Genomic DNA, 12,147 nt, shown 5'->3' with positions numbered 1-12,147 from the left:
CCATATCTAAAGTTTTATTCTTTCTATCATCTAAAGAACTACTACGCGTTTTGATAAAGTGCTCTCTACGGCTCAAGCCTTGGGTTTAGTCTCGCAGAACCTTGGTCCTTCGCCTGTACTCATCTTGAACTCTATTCCCTTTGCGTTGACCCACTAATATGTCTTTACCCATCCGTTCTCGGCCTCTTCTAGTGTTGGTGTAGGAGCGATTAACCGAGTTGGATCGAAACTTTCATCTTGTAGGGTTAGGGTAGTCAATACAGTCTCGTCCTTCACAGGCCTCGATTCGTTAAACAATGTCCATAGAGCATGGTTATCGAATATTTCAACTGTTTTAGTCTTAGTGAGGTGGGGTGCCTCATTCAAAGTATGACAATCATGGAAAATTTCAAATCCGGGTTTTAGCAAGCCATCCTGAACGAAGGGTTCGGGGAAGTCACAGCATGGGTGTTCTTCTCCTTCCCGGACAAACATACCGTTGAGGGTTCTTTGATATGGGGGAAGGAGGGTTTGTTTTGTCTTGGCTGGCTTAAGGCGTAGCCTAGACAAGTGGTCAGCAATATCTTCCTCCGTGGGCTCATAGCCTAGGACAAAGGGAGTACATTTGTTGGGTAGGGGATGGAACACGTAGCTCTTCTTCCTTATGCCCAATGGAGTTCCCGGGAAATAGCCTTGAGCTAGCAATATTTTAGGGATGACCCGGGATGCACGTGGATCTAGAAATGCTAAATTATAGTCCTCTATGACTTGGATGGCTTCATCCACTTGAAAACCGTAAAGGTCTTCTGTAGTTTCGGCCGTTCCAACCATAGTACAACTGACGTCGAGAGGAGGGGCGCGTATTTCTAGAATTACCCCGTTATGGTTAAGTTTAACCATTTGGTGCAAGGTAGAAGCCACACCTCCTAACTCGTGGAGCCAAGGGCGTCCTAAGAAGAGGTTGAAAGTAGGCTTGATGTCGATTATTGAAAACTCCGTGGTACGTGCCACGGGCCCGGTTTGTATTGTGAGGTTGATTTTTCCCAACACAGGCCTTCGAGAGTTATCATAAGCTCGTACCCCTTGTGTGGAGGTTTGGAAGTCATCGCGTCCTAGCCCCAAGCAATGGGCGGTTCGCAATGGGCAAACATTTACCACTGAACCGTTATCTACGAGTGCTAGGGGTATGTTTTTTCCTTTGCATTCAACCACTAGATAGAGGGCCTTGTTGTGGGCGCCTCCTTCTTTAGGTAAGTCTTTGTCAGTAAAAACTATTTCTTTTTCCTCAACATCTCTTGTGACGTGGTTAACCAACAAGTCAGGTGTGATATCCGTAGGGACTGAGATGAGGTCAAGTGAGCGAATAAGTTTTTCACGATGTTCCTTTGAAGTGCACATGAGATCCCAGATGGTAATCTCGGCTTTAGTTCTTTTTAGTTGCTCCAAGAGAGGATTTTCGATGACTTCTGCGACGGTGGTGTGTCGTATATTTTCAGGAGTCTGTCTGACTGGGATGTCGTCCCCGGGAGGTGGGCGAATATCCTGTTGGTATACCCTTCCGGGCCGAGTGAGATTGTCAACTTCGGGCTCTTGAGGGGTGGTGTCAATGGAAGCATGCCCGGGCCAAGTTTCAGTAAAGAGGTACTGGCCCGATACTTGAGACAGGTAGACATCTTCCGCATCATCATCCCACACACCACACTTCTCTCTCGATTTGATCCATACGGACCATGGCGAGTGGTGCACCTTGAGGCGTAATATACACCGTAGGGTCAAAGTTTTTATTTTCTGGTTGATCGAGAGAGATGTGACAAGAACCGAGTGGGCTCTTGTTGTTGTTGGGTTTGCCAACGTTACGGAGAGGTATTACTTCATCCTCTATCATATCCTGGATCGTGTTTTTTAGATTCCAGCAGTTTTCAGTATCGTGCCCATTTCCTTGATGGAATTTGCTATAGGTGCCCTCGACCCAATATTTGTTTTTGAATGGAGGGTCGGGTGTGGGGCCTATGGGTCTTAGCTTTCCTTGATTGGTTAGTCTTTGGAAGGCTTGTACCAGAGTCAATCCTAGTGGGGAAAACTTTCGATCTCGGGTCCACCTTCCAGGGCTCCTTCGGGGTGGAGTTTCCTCTATGGCGTGGACCTCTTGGGCTTGAGGCGTGTGTCCCCTGTTGTAGGTGTTATTTTTGTATGCAGGCTTGCTTTGTACTGTTTTTTCAAGGTCATCCTCGATCTTTATTCCTACGTCATAAACCCTTTTGAAGGTATCAAGGCCCAAGTACCTAAGGTGTTGTTTATAAGCTAGGTCTAGGTTGTCAATGAATTTTTGGACCAATTCAGTTTTAGGAGGCCTATTGATTAGTTGGGCCGCTTGGTCTCTCCATCTAGCAAAATAGGTCGTGAAACCTTCATTTTTCTTTTGAAAGAGGACTTCCAGCTCGCGCATGGTGATTTGAAAATCCATGTTTGATGAGTATTGCTTGACGAAGACATTGACAAAGTCCTCCCAAGTGGGGAAGAGCTTAGGGTCCTGGTGGTAGTACCATTTGAGTGGCACAGGTTACAAGGATAAAGGAAAGGCAGGCAAATACATGGACTTGTCCACACCTTTCAAGTTCATGGCATTCACGAAGCTCAAGAGATGATCACGGGGATTGTCCGTGGCTTTGAACTTTGGTAAGTCAAATGAACTGAACTTTTCCGGTAGTTTGCCGGGAAAAGGTTTAGGATCGAGGGAGAAATACTTGCTCCCCATGGTTTGCTGCAAAACCATTTTTTCAATCTTCTTCTCGTTATCGAGGTCATTCTTGGCTTGCGCAGCTGCTAAGGATTCGTTTTCCATTTTCAGTTGATTCATAAGTTGGGTCATTTGGACCATTTGGTCTCGTAATTCTTCCATGGACGTGTTTGAGGGTGCGAATCGAGGTTGGAGAAGCGGAGATCCTTGAAAGGGGGAATGACGGATGGAGCTTGGAGTTACCAAACCTTGTGTTGGTGATGTAGCTTCGAGACGCACTAACCTTTGATTTTCAGATCGACGCCAAGTGGCAGAACCAGCCCTATGCATAAGACAAGCTAAAGTTTAGGCCCAAAGTTAAGCATTACTTAGTCTAGACTTCTGACTCTTTCTATTGGTTTTCTATTCTCGCTTTTGTTGGTACACTTTTGGCTCTTCTATTGGTCATTCTTTGGATTTTCGAAACATTTGCCCGTGTGACATTCAAGGTTATTTTAATTAGCATGCTCGGTTTTGGTGCCGAACATTGTCGTTGTAGGAAGCCTAACAACGACACAAGGAGTTATTTATTTTATAAGTCGTTCTTAGAATCGAGTGCCTTTTTCATACGTCCTCGTAGCAAATTTGTTGCGATTTTTTTTATTGCTACGTATATTTTATGCGCGGGCGCCGAAGCTACTGTGCCTGACCAAAAGGCCAGGCAGCAACATCATTGCCCAGCTCTGGGCGTTGAAAATGATTGGCGCCCAGCCAGGGGCGCTGAAAATGCGTCCCTGACTGGTACTCGTATTCTGTACGCGTATCCTTTTTTCGTATATACGACTTAATTTTGCGTGCTCTCCTAATAACGTCCTTTACGCATTTTGCGGCGTTGTGGGATCCGTTACAGGCCGTCCTGGGCGTCGCTTATTTTTGTGGCGATCGCCCGGGGTTGCGGAACACGTATTTTGGTATAACTCTTTGGCCAATTGGTGTTTATGAATGTTTGAGAAATTTTTAGGGTCGTTGGTTTTCTAGCATTATTTTTCACTAATTCGCTACACACAACTAACATTACAACATGAAGCAAAATAATATGTCACGTAGTTTATGATAGGCTTCTATGGGTAATATTTGCGCCGGCTTGGTACCGCTTCTATCGTCCATCCAACACATGCTCCGGTCGAGGTAGTGCATTCACGAGCGAATTTCGTCCCAAGAGGCCAATCACGATGTAAGCCAAGGGGGCATGCACCAATGAGAGGGACCTAGTGGGAGAGCGATTGGGTTTGGGACAAGTGTACTACTAGCGAAAGTGCCGAGTGGACAACATTCAAAGCGTTTGCACCCCCCGAGTGGCGATGGGTATCCTTATTCCCAACTCCTGAGATATAACATGCCAAGGGAGCCAAGATTTGTTATGCGGTTCTGGCCGTTCACAGTAATATGCTGATTTTCAGGTCGTCCCAACTTGATAAGGAAATAAACGCGGGGTAGGATAGTTTCACCCTTTGGCTATTTTGATTACCTACGAGCACGAGTATTTCATTAACATCCCCAGTTGAGTCGCCACTGTGAGGGGGTCGAAAAAGCACGAGGCTAATGCATGACCTCGTCCCTCGTGGGCGTGACGTCGTCAGATCAAGCATAGTAAGATTTCCTGTGAGTTTACACCCAATGGACTAGTAATATAGGAGTCGTCATTTAGTTTTTAACGACAATGAGAAAAACTGACAAAACCCGGTTATCGTGACATAAAGGGAGTGCAATTATGTTCGACCACGACGGCCATAGGTTCCCTTGTGATCCCTGGTGTGGGGATCGCTCAACGTACACCCGCAGGGCAGAGATTGAGAGTTCGGGGGACTGTAGCTACCGAGAGGAGTGCTCATCGATAATACTCCAGAGGCAGGTTATCCTTACAAGCTCAGCATAAATAATTGAAGGGACATGCGTTAAACTATTAAACTATTCTGAATTAATTTTAGCAATATGCAACACATAATACTAAATCGACAGTGATTATCTTATTTAGATTGATTTAAGGTACCTAGCATGATAATTCAATTGTCCAAGGTATTATCTTACTAGGCGTGATAGATCAATCAAGATAATAGTTTGACAATTTTATAAAAGGGTGATGAAAGCGATTAAATCATATGAGGGACACATTACAACGCACCCTTGAGAGGTGCGTTGTGGTTCTTAGAAAACTAACCACTTGGCTTTGCTATTTCTCCTTTTATTTAACGAATCTCGGGTTTCTAAGCAATGTTCTAGTATTTAGGCTTAATTCATCAAGCTACAAGGGGCAGGACACGTTCTGTTCGACTTTTGGGTCGATTGCGACAGAACGCCGGATCAATTTCGCAGGGTAAGGCTTAGGCTTAAGGCTAGAGTCAATACTCAGGTTATGCAATTATGTCTCCTTTTCAAGTCAGTTTTGAGGCTGTATTTATAGGAAAAGGTTGTGTGGAAAGATATATTTTAAGATACGAATCCAAAAAGAATCCGGAGATAAAACGGCCCCACGCATTTTCAACGCCCAGGGCTGGGCGCCGAAGATTTGGGCGCCTAGATCCAGGCGTTGAAAATGGGACCTGGGCCGAGTTTTTTTGGTCAGATTTGGACTCTTAAAATACGGAGCTTTTGAGATTTATCCGAGTATTTTAGTGCGTATTAACTTATGACGGAATGCGTTTGGGCACGTTACGAACTCTAGGTTCGTTAGGAATTTAATTAATACGTAACTCTTATTTTCGAATTATACCAGGAATGCAAATTCTATCTCTTTTAGGATTTATGTTGGAGTGCAACACCTAATTCTGACAGGTTTCTATCTTTTATGACTTTGCCACTTTTAACAACTACCTTTTACGGCAGTTACTATTCTTACCAGGTTTCTATAAATAGTAGCTTTGGCTGAAATGAAAAGGGTGATTGAGATTCGTTATTTTATAGGAGATGCGTTGCCAAGTGGAGAGTTACGTTCTCATCATCGAACCTTCCCTTTCGGAAATGGGGACAAAAGTAGGTGTCTACAGTTAGCCCCCACTTTGACTGAGTCTCGGGATGAGACGATGGTCAAAGTACTAGACGGAGTGCGTCATACAAGCCATGGTGTATGTGACCTGTTTTGCGAGGGTCTCACGAGCCCCCGAGTGATCACATTTGGCTTAAGGGTCATCACTTGAAGTGTTAACACATTCCTCACGTGTCATTGGAATTCGTTAACTGATAGTATAGAAACTCCCTCACTTTGTAATTGGAAGTATCTAAGATGTTTTCGAAATCAAAGCTATAAAAGTGTAACTAGGCCTGGCCAAGCCCAATCACGAGGTAAAACATTTTAAAGATTCTCATTTTTTTAGGGTTAGCTAAACGAGAAAACCCCCTTGTTTTTATAGGACGTAAAACGAAGGAAAATCCAGCACATCGTTCTTTTTTGGAAAAACGGAAAACCAATCCTTTGATTTTTGGAAAAGGGAAACCATCCTTTGATTTTTGGAAAAGGGAAACCATCCTTTGATTTTTGGAAAAGGGAAACCATCCTTTGATTTTTGGAAAAGGATAAACCGGGAAAAGTTATCGCTGCAGCGACTAAGGACCTGCGTGGTTAGTGACGCAGACCCCGCCCGCTGAAGGTGGGAGAGCCTGTTCGCTGAGGGTGGACGCCCCGTTCGATAGAAGTGGACGAATCTGTTTTGATGTTTTTGAAAATAAGGACCTACGTGGTTTGTGACGTAGACCCCGCCGGCTGAATATGGCGAGCCTATTTTTTGTTTTTTGAAGAATTTATAAATTTTTTTCATTTTCGAAAACTGAGGACCTGCACGGTTAGTGACGCAGACCCCGCCGGCTGAAGATGGCGAGCCTATTTTTTGTTTTGAAGATTTTGTTTTCTTTTCATTTCGCCTATATATTTTTTTTAATAAAAGGCTTTTATGATTATAACCTGTTGGTGGGTCACAATATTTTCCAATTGGTTGTGTCCTATAAGTGGGCCCACACTGTGTACGTCTTTCGTTAATAAATAATGAGATTTTTGGAATACCATTTTTTTTCCGCGGGAAAGGAATATCAAGACAACGGATAATCTTACAAAAGGAAACTCGCGCAAGCCCCGACATCGAATATTCGCTGTCCGGGGAAGCATTTTCAGCGCCCAGCACTGGGCGCGAGAATTTCCAACGCCCAGAGTTGGGCGTTGAAAATGCAAGAGGAGGCTGGTCTTTAAAAGACGTGACCCGTCTCCTTCTTCCCCCATTCTTTCGCCATTTTCGTTCAAACTTCCTCCTCAACTTACTCATTTTTCACTCGTTTCTTTCATTTTTCTTCACGAATTCTAATCCAAATCACTTCATAGTCCTCCCAATGTAAGTAATTTCCAGTAATTTTAAGCTTTTTTGTCAAATTTGAGTATTTTTTGTTGAGTGTTCTTGAGCTTGAAATTGATTTGGGGGTCACTACTACAAAAAAGGGTATAGAGTACTGTTGAAATATAGTTTATAGGACGCCTTAGAGGCGTTCTCCAACTCAGCGCACTATAAAGTTTATAAAACGGGTAAAATAAACGTTTTATATACCTAGTTATAAAGTACAGTGATAAGAGATAAGCGTACTCTATTTCCTTCCTAAAATCAGAAAATGAAGAAGGAATATAGAACGGTTAACGTACATAACCGTCTCCTATACTCTATAATAAAGCGCGCCTTCCGTACATAACCGTCCTCTATTCTTCCTATTAAATATTGAGATACAGAACATCTTCCGTACATAGGCGTACTATATTTTACCCCTTTTTTTTAATATTATTTAAAAACAGCACGTACAATTTTTTTTTTAATATTTTTTTTAAATAGGATATTACGATTTTGTAAACCAAATCTAAAACGATAAAATATAAATGATATCGACGCGATCTTTCCAAAAATCCTTTCATTCAATAACAAAATAATATTATTCATTCATTCAATAACAAAATAAATGATCTACACAAGGTACGGAAAAAAAAAATCTACCCAAGGTAGGGCAAAAATAGAAATCCAATATCACTGTAAAAATAAAAAAATAAAAAACTCAACAGCAACAGCGATCAAATTCTCCAGCAACAGCAGCCCCTGCAGCAGGTACAACAGAGTCTGCAGCAGGTACAACCGAGTATCAGCAGCGTCACAGCAGCGTAACAGGACCGTAACAGCAGCAACAACATCGTCTGCAGCAACATCGTCTGCAGCAGGAACAGACTCTGCAACAACCATCTCAGCTAGCTTAAGTCACACTAGATCATGAGTATACAAGGTACGACAACAAAAATCAAAATTCTTTCCAATGTCAATAAAAAAAATAGATAGGTAACCATCTCCTTGAGCTAGCCCAACTCACACTAGATCATCATTATCATCATCTTCGTAATTTGGTTGGTGATATTCGGTAACGTATTAGATCCATCTCTCCCTTAGCTCGTCAATCGTATTTTTAGAGTACGTGGGTGCTTTGTTAAAAAACTACAAGACAAGTTAAAATGTAGGAGTCATAAATGTAACAGTAAATAATGGGAATATACACCAAATAAAAATGTTAATTAGTCAGGAATGAAGAAGAAGAGTTACTACTAATAAATCCAGCGACAAGGGCCTTTGAGGTATTGTCGAGCTCGCCTTATGCTGCGAATCTTCTTAGTTGGGGACTTGGGTATGATGAGGAAGAAGAAAAGTTGATGATGGAAGAGGGTTCAGGGACGAGTTTCTGGGAGTAGAATGTGGTATCTGATATTCTGATGGTTTGAAGACATTGAAGAGAAGTATCATTTACAGCATGCCTTGCCACGTTACTTTGCTATATAACTTGTCATGGAATTTTATTGTAAATTGGCTTTGTATGATGCTTTTTATTGTAACCTAGGAAGTTCGGATAGGTTTCGGCCAACAGTTCCCAAAATGGACAGACACAAATAGCATCATGTATTATTTCAACATAAACACAAGTGCAAAGATTGAATATGTATAACAACTAGTTTTAGCCAGACCTGATCACCAAGGTGATAGACATAACCGTTTGGGAGTGCATCTATATCGGAAAAACCAAGTGAATTGACCAAATAAAAAAATCTTTCATGACCTTGAAAATCAATCTAGGAAAAAATTCAAAACAAACAGAACTTTCTATACCCTGTAGAAGACCTGAACTCAAACCAAAAAGTACAACAATGGGGGGTTTACTAGGGTTAAGAAAAAAAAGACATAAGATTAAAGCTCACATGAGCAAAATGGTGTCATCTACATCATAATTGAGCTTAGTCAAATCAAAACAAGTCAAACGAAAATAGAAGAAAAAATCACAAGGCGTAAAAAAGAAAATAAATAGAGCTCAACTTACTTAACTTCATCAAATCAGGTCCAGAAATTTAATAATCCCAAGAGCAATCAAACACTCTATCTCCAAACTGCGTCAAACTAGATTCAGAAACAATCCCAAGATCATGAAAATACATAAGAGTAGATGGGCAATAGAAAGGTTAACCAGATCATCAACAAGAAAAGACATAAGGCTCAAGGAAATACAAAAAACTCTCAGAAATAACCAGCCATACAACCAAATAACGCGACCAAAACTGGAACTGAATCATCCATTTCACACTCTATCGATTGCTTAAATATGCAAAGGCTTGTCTGAGAAAGCGAAAGCAAGAAAATAGCCACATGACGCAATAAACAGTAAAATCCTATCAAACTCTCCGAGTTTACCTCCTCCATACATACTTGTGCTTGATAACACTTGAATATGTTCTACCTTAATTGTTGGATGTTTCACCTAGCAGTAAGCAAACATGTCCCTTAACCTGCACAAGGTTTGCATTTACAAAATAACCCTCAGATTCATAATCACCCGCATTTGTTAATACCATGCCTGATTCCTTGGCACAATGTATTAATTAGGAAGTATAAATCACACAACAAACCATGCATAAAAAAATTACCAGTATGGCAGTACCATATTATGTAGATTGATCTTAGTTAAATACTCGAGACGAGAACAACTACATTGCTAGCCTTATTATTGTTTAATTCATTCACCCATACCATACACAGGTCGCTCAAAACTGAGAAATGATCTTACCTTGATTAAAACAAATCATTTCCAACTTATTTAGCCCCTAAATTTACTTCTCCTTTATCTGAGAACTACTAGCACTAATCACAAAAAAGTACACTGCAGTTTCATACTAATGATCCTAGTTTGTTACAAAATCATACTACAAAATTCGCATAATCGTTTAATTGCTGATTTGAGCATCTACAATTTCCACAAATATCACGTTTAGTTCAAATTTTACCAAAATGGAGAGTACTCGATTTTACATCACAACAAAACTTTTGCAGATTCATGTAAAAATTACTAATTCAAAGAAGAAACAAAAATTATTCAGAATGAATATAAACAGAGAGATAAAAATGATATAATGAAATTAATCCGATCTTCAGTTACTGCAAGCGAAATAATAGCAATCAGAAACAAATTTCAAGAGGTAGTCACAAACTTTTGCAGATTCGACTAAATAAATAAACAAAAAATTGAAATACAAATAGTTTACAATAAGAATTCCTCATTCATATATTATAATTTGATGATAACGAACGTTCATAAACCCCAGGGTTATTAGTTGAAGAAATAATAGGTAACAAAAAATACAAACCTCGGAATTGACAACGGCGGTGGGACTGACGGTGTTCATCGGAGGTTGCGATACAGTGGAGCGGCATTATAGTGGAGCAACGGTAGAGGATGGGAGATCCGGTGCGGTGGTGCACGGTTTTTCCCTTGGTTTTGCGTGAGAATCGAAGCTATTTTTGGCTTTTGGTTTTGCGTGGGTCAAAGTAATTGCTAAAGTTTTCTTCCGCCCAACTTATACTTTGATAGTCTTGTTTTCCAATTGTTTGAGGAGGAAAGAAAAACTTATTAGAATTAATTCATTAATTTACGTTACATATACAACTATTTTGGGAACAAATTTTGTTTTTTGTATGGTAAATATTTTGGTAAATAATATTATAAAACCGTAAATAATAATATAAAATGGTAAATGAGAACAAATTTTGTTTTTTGTATGGTAAATAAAATAAAATAAAATATAAAACTGCTTTATATTTTATCAGTTATTATAAATTTAATTTTTTATTTTATCATGGTAAATAATATAAAATGGTTAGGTAAGATCACCGTTTTCTATTCTTTTATTCACAAAACTGTTATAAGAGAAACGCGTTCTCTATAATCCTATAATACGCTCAACAAACTTAACCGTTCTCTATTTAGCGTCTCCTATTCCAACTTTTGTAGTAGTGGGTTTTTGATTTTGTGCCCCTTTCTTTCAATTAGATAGTTAAAAATGTCCTATATGACATGTTAATTAGTTTGTGCATGTCAATTTTCGCAAGTATGTTGGTTTTTGTAGAATTTGGACATATTTATACTAGCCCCCAAGTGCACTCACGATTCTAGTATTTTCTTGCAATGTAGGTGTTCTTGGTATACTGCTTGCGTTCTTCATAATTAATGAGTGACAAATTATGAAAGAATTTTGATTTTGTTGGAGTTAATTTTGTTTTGCGAGGTATTTGCTCAATTTGAACTTAGTACCATGTTTTTAGGGAACAAAATTGTTGACTCCATTTTATGAGCGGAATGCACTCTTTTTAGAGATGGTAAGTACCATCTTTGTTAAAGGTATAATGCCTTATTGTTGTGTCGTTGACCAGCATGTCTTCCGAGTCATCGTCGTCTTCTGGTGACCACGCGGAGTGCGGTATGACACGTCAGTCCATCGGCGCGGGACCCCTGTGGGTGGGTCCTGTGTATTACGACGGTCGGGACTTGCATTACGACCTGGAGCACCACGTGAATACCCGTCTTCACGCGAGGAGGGATACTACTGTCCGTGGTTACGGTGCGGCGACGAGCGAGACCGTTTTTGGCTACCTGAGTTCGGACGCCCAGGCTCTGGTGAGGGCGAGTTCGCTGTTCCCAGTAGTTGAGACTTTCTGGGAGATACTGCGACTCAATATATCCCTATCTTTCTTACGGTCATTTATGAGGTGGTGGTGGGACACTACCAACACCTTCCATTTTCTTTGGGGCGAGATGACGATCACTCCCGAGGACTACACTGCTTTGACGGGCTTGACCTTTACGGGGATTCCCATTCGACTGAGGTCTGATGGCCCGTTGTCGACTGTTGTTGAGGGCACTAGGCTCATGGACTCGTGGCTGGGTCGGAGATTGCCTTCGTATCAGGCCAGTGGGATACCCTTTGCTGCTATGATGTGGGGCCTGGAGCATGGGGTGGAGGAGTCGCCTTTGAGACAGGCCCGTTTGTTTTACCTCCACTTCATCACTTCCACTTTTCTGTCGGGTCCTACTGACACCTTTGACCCGAGGTGGATAGACCTGGT

At 41.0% G+C, this 12,147-nt stretch overlaps 1 long non-coding RNA gene across 1 annotated transcript; it reads right to left on the bottom strand.

Annotated features, from left to right (window-relative positions):
- Positions 1-7,618: 7,618 nt before the first annotated feature.
- Positions 7,619-10,768, bottom strand: LOC130462749 (uncharacterized). Its single transcript, XR_008923497.1, has 4 exons — positions 10,392-10,768; positions 9,074-9,536; positions 8,081-8,202; positions 7,619-7,943 (listed from the first exon to the last, which is right to left on the bottom strand). It is a non-coding gene; the product is annotated as an uncharacterized lncRNA (long non-coding RNA).
- Positions 10,769-12,147: the final 1,379 nt, after the last annotated feature.

The sequence above is a fragment of the Spinacia oleracea genome, chromosome 6 (genome assembly GCF_020520425.1).
Source record: "Spinacia oleracea cultivar Varoflay chromosome 6, BTI_SOV_V1, whole genome shotgun sequence".
Lineage (NCBI taxonomy): Eukaryota > Viridiplantae > Streptophyta > Magnoliopsida > Caryophyllales > Amaranthaceae > Spinacia > Spinacia oleracea.
The sequence above is the reverse complement of the archived record's forward strand: the minus strand, read 5'-3'. Positions and strand labels throughout refer to the sequence as shown.